The 5,000-nt window shown below is 42.7% G+C and overlaps 1 protein-coding gene across 4 annotated transcripts in view; it reads left to right on the forward strand.

Moving 5' to 3' along the window:
- The window catches only part of Thrb (thyroid hormone receptor beta), a 394,994-nt gene that overhangs the window by 159,252 nt on the left and 230,742 nt on the right, over nucleotides 1–5,000 (forward strand). The gene's annotated exons all lie outside the window — the stretch shown is intronic.

Below are 5,000 nucleotides of genomic sequence, written 5' to 3' on the forward strand. Positions count from 1 at the left end.
TGCTAAGTTATAAATATATTTACATGTGTAATCTTGAAGCTTTGAGGGGTTTACCTTCACTATTAAGACCAGTAATTCACCTGTAATAGGTTGTCCTCTATCATGTGAAGAAGGTACAAAAATAGTTTTGGTGAAAAAATGGATATCCATGAGAATAGCACATTTTCTCATTGGAATATACTGGCACCTTTTAGAGCTAAAGATGGCATGTGCTTGGGTTTCGTCTGAATTCTTTAGAGTACTTGATCTGTCTGTCTGTACTGATGTCAGTCAGATTATGATGTCAACCTAGCAATGTAGAGTCCTGTGTTTTCCTCCCTCCGTGTGGAGCCTCTGTCGTCTTTAGAATTGCTTTGACTAATCTCAGCCAATTGCTTTTCTCCATGCTTTTTTTAAATGTGTATGGGTGTATCACCTACATGTATGTAAGAGCACCCATGTCATACAGTGCCCATGGAAGTCAGAAGAGGACATCAGAGCCCCTGGAACTGAAGTTACAGATGGCTGTTAGCCACCATGTGGGTGCTGGGAACTGAACCTGGGTCCTCTGCAAGAGCAGCCAGTGCTCTTAACTGCTGAGCATCTCTCCAGCCCCCTCTCCATATGTCTTAAAATTAACTTTCTCACTTCCTTTAAAGCTCCTTCCAAAACATCCAGGATGTTGATGGGTATTATGTTGTATGAAATGTGTGTGTTAATTTAGGGAGAACCGACACCTTTGTAAAGTTGTTCCGATCTGCGTTCTTGCGTTCCTTCCCTCCCTTTGTGTTCAGTCAGTAAGGGTTTAGTTTTCTGTATAGAAGTCTACGTATTTATTACCTATCTATTAAAGAATTTGAGATACTATATAAATACGAGAGCTATAGTCTGCTGTATTTAATTTTCTAATTGTTACTATTTGTTTATAGATTTCCAGTTGAGCTGTAACGTTGATCTCATCTGTAATGATTTGGCCTAATCCACTTACTAGTTTAATAACGTCTCTGTGGATTATTTCCGTTTCACGTCTCTTCCATTCTTTGGTTTGCACTTATTGCAGTGTCGGGGTACTTCTGTTCAGGAGGTAGACACAGAAGGCATTCTTGAGTCATTGCAGGCGTGGGGCAGCTTTCAATAGCCATCAGTATGTTAGATGTTTACTACAGAGTATAAAAGTGAAGGGCGTTTCCTTCCAGTCTTACTGTGTTGCAACTGAGAGAGTGCATCCCCCCGAGGGGTCTTCAAGGATCTCTCCAACATCCCAGAGACACCTGCTGGAGAGACACAGGAAAGAGACACGGGAAATCACGGTTATAGTCACAGGTTCTGGAGAGGAGGAGCAACATAGGGGAGCCCCAGAGAAGCAGCCTCAGTCAGTCAGTTGGGGACCCACGGGGAGAGTGAAGCCTGTGGACAGGGGACTTCACTGGACCCAGGACGGAATGTACAGGCCAATGGGCTGATGGGCTGGCATTGCTGTGTTTGAATGTCTTCAGGGCACTGGTCAGGAGAGGTGAGAAAGACAGCTTGTACAGGGCCCAGCCTCACCATGCTGCTGGCCCTGGTCACCTGGACAGGGCATGTACAGATTATTGGTGAGGAAGCTGGGGTCATAGGAAACAGGACAAAGTCATCTGGTATAGTAGTTAGAAAGTACTCATGCAAATCTCCCTGCAATCACACTGTTAACTGCATCCACACATTTGATAAGTCATGTCTTCCTATGCAGTTAATACTACTGTCTAATTTCCGCTGCTGTTTCTCCTGGCTTCAGGGGTTAATTAGGGGTGTATTGCTTAATTTCCACGTGTGTGTGTGTGTGTGTGTGTGTGTGTGTGTGTGTGTGTGTGTGTGTGTGTGTGATTTTCAGCCATTTATTATTGATTCCTACTTCACTTCACCATGGTCAGAGAACATATCCTGTGTGACATGTGTTCTTTGAAGCCTGTTCAGACTTGCTGGTCATGCAGTACAGGGCAGACTTCACTAAGTGTTCGGTATGCATTCTGTGTAGCCCATGGTTTTTGGTCACGGGACTCCATGCAGATGGCTTCAGCTAGATGGACCGTTCACAATCCTGCCTGTGCCCTTCCTCATCTGCAGCTCCTGTCCCTGTGACATTAGGTGTTCCCACATGAAAGGTGAGACTGTATTAGCATCTCCCACACAAACGGTGGGTTTCTCACTTACGGCTTAATTCCGGCAATGTTAGCCTCGTGTGTTTTGAGGCTTCAGACTGAGACTTAGAATTCTCATCTCCCCCATAGGATTTGTCTCCTTTATGACTGTGAAATACATCATTTTATCTCTTATCATGTCTCTTATTGAGTTCACAGTGTTTGATAATACTAAGAAAGTATCTTTTTCTGTTCAATTTTTTTTCTTAAAAATGTTAGGTCCCGTGGCTTATCTAAGCAGCACTGGACTGGAGCTTTTTGAAAGAACTTAGCACGTGCGTCTAACTAGAGCGCTCACTTGTGTTTCTTTGCTTGCTGGTACGCTGGCGCGGGAGAGCTCATGCTACCACTCGGCTACCCACTTGGCTACCACTTGGCTACCACTTGGCTTGGCCCCTGTGCTGGTTCTTCCCTTATTCATTGCCTTACTTTGAATTAATGGAGCGTTTTGTCTCTATTGGTTTGCAATTCATTTTCTTTTACTCTTTTCAAGTGGTTGCCCTAAAAATAACTAATTGTAACATCGATGTGTTCGTGTTGGTTTGGGGTACTTTCCTGAAAACAGATGGGCTTGGACCCCATTAATCACACCACCCAGCTTTGTGCATTATCGCCTTATTGTCAATGCTACATACTTTTTAAATCCCCAAAGATCCCGCAACTCATTGCTTCACAGAGCTGACATTCATTTACTTTTGTTCCTGCCTGTCCCTCAAGTCCTGGCCTGGGATCTTTCTTCCCTTTTAAAAGCACACTTCTAAATATTGTTATTATTTAGATGCGCTGGTGGGAAATATCTCAGGATTGCTTCCTAAGAAAGTATTTCATTTTCATTTTGAAACAGATATATTGATATCAAACTTACATAAAATAAACTGAAAAGTATTTGAATCACACGATCTAATAAGTTCTGGTGCACACACACACACACACACACACACACACAGACACACAAAGTGTCCCCATAAGGGACACAATGTGCATTTCCTAGACCCCATTTTGATGCTCCAAATGAGAACCACAGTTTTAGAGACACTCAGAATCAGCCCATCTTTTCAAATTGGGCTTGACGTGGAACCAAATACCTGCCCCTTTCCTGGGCCAGTGTTAGACATTACATTTTAATATGTAATTTATTCCTTGTAACCCTGGTACCTCTGAGTCAGATGTCTCTATTTTACAGTGGCAGATCCCAAAGCATGGCCTACTTGACTGTGCTCTGAATGGCTCAGATGGGCACCGAGCTCTCTAAAAGTAAAGGTGAAAATCTTCTCTGGGGACTTCTCAGTGATCCAGTACTAAGCACAGATGTGTTGTTTTCAACCTATTTGTGTTGTTTTTATTTAGGGGCATTTAGAAAACACAGATGAGTACACAGAATAAAGCAGGAATTGCCATTCACCCAGTTACACAATTTTATATTTATTCAGCCTTTTCCTGTTAGAAGTGACACCATGTGGACATGCATGTCACTGAACCCATAATCACTTGTTTCAAATAAATTCTTAGAGTGGATATGCCAGATCAACATAGAAACACCAGGCTTTGGAAGACTCACTATTGACCAGTTGAGTTGACAGAGAGGAGCTTGGAGAGGGCACCCAGGAGTGGATGAATGCCAGAACAACAAACTGCCAGATAGAATCATCTAGAACCAGAGTTCTGTCAAGACTGCACCCAGGGGACATCTGATATGATGGTTCTATAAATGTGTCTATTTGTCTTCAGAAAGAGAAAATAAAGCTTTCAGTTTCTTAAATAACTAACTTGTATTTGCAGATACTGGAAGGATATCATTTATGGCTTCTCCATCTATCTGTCTATCTGTTCACCTGCTTCTCCGTCTGCCTGTTCACCCATCCATTCATCCATCTGTCCTCTGTCTTTGCTCTCCATGACGTTGCTCTGGCTGAGACGGTGTTTGTCAGGCAAAGCAATCCTTACAAGGTGTGTTTTTGTGTCCAATCTGCACTGAAGAGCTCAGGTCCGGCTTCTGCTAATGTTTCTTCATGGGTAAAAGAGTATTGTCCTGTCACACTCTGACTGCAGATCCCCCAGGGGTGGCCTTCCAGAGTGGTGAGTGCCATCTTTGTTGCAAGGGGTAGGAGGAAGAAACATCTAATTCTACCTAAGATAAAAGCCAGTAAACCAATGCTGTAAAAAAGAACAATAAATGATAGCAAAAACTGGGTAGCTTAGTCCTTGTGCAGTTACATGACCCAGTGGAAGAGATGCATTGAGAGGGAGAGAGGGGGTCTGATCTCTGCCGTTCAGCTACTGTCAGTCACTAAGTATGAAAGTTGGCCCAGCAAACCTTGGCTTCCTCCAGAACAAGAGACTGGAGCCAGGAGACCCTCCACCCCTGCTGTTCAAGATTGGTCTTCTGAGGGTCCATTTACACTGGTGAATGAAGTCAGAGGACTGAAGTCATTTTGCTGGGAAGCATTTTTTTTGAACCGTGATTTCATTTATTGTAATGAAATCAATTTGTCAGGTTGCTGCTAACTTCTTTTGAATGAAATACTAAATAAAGTAGAATAGGATAGAATACTGTCCCATGGCAAAAAAAAAAATCCAAATGTACCACACAAGTAAGGATGAGCGGTCTCTGGTTCACTTTGTGCTATAGATGCACACCTATGTATGTGTATGCACGTGTGTTGCAGATTAAAAGATACCTTTCACACATCATAGCCAGATAAACCCTGCTAGAAATTTACTGAATCAGAATTTCTTGTATACAGTTCTCCAAACTATTTGTTTTTAATTAAACAATCCATTCTTTAGAGTTTGATGAACAGCCATGAAAAGACCTCAGGTTGATGTGGACAGTCTGAGCTGCCT

This window comes from Nannospalax galili, unplaced genomic scaffold, assembly GCF_000622305.1.
Source record: "Nannospalax galili isolate Female #2095 unplaced genomic scaffold, S.galili_v1.0 scaffold215, whole genome shotgun sequence".
In the NCBI taxonomy this organism is placed as follows: domain Eukaryota; kingdom Metazoa; phylum Chordata; class Mammalia; order Rodentia; family Spalacidae; genus Nannospalax; species Nannospalax galili.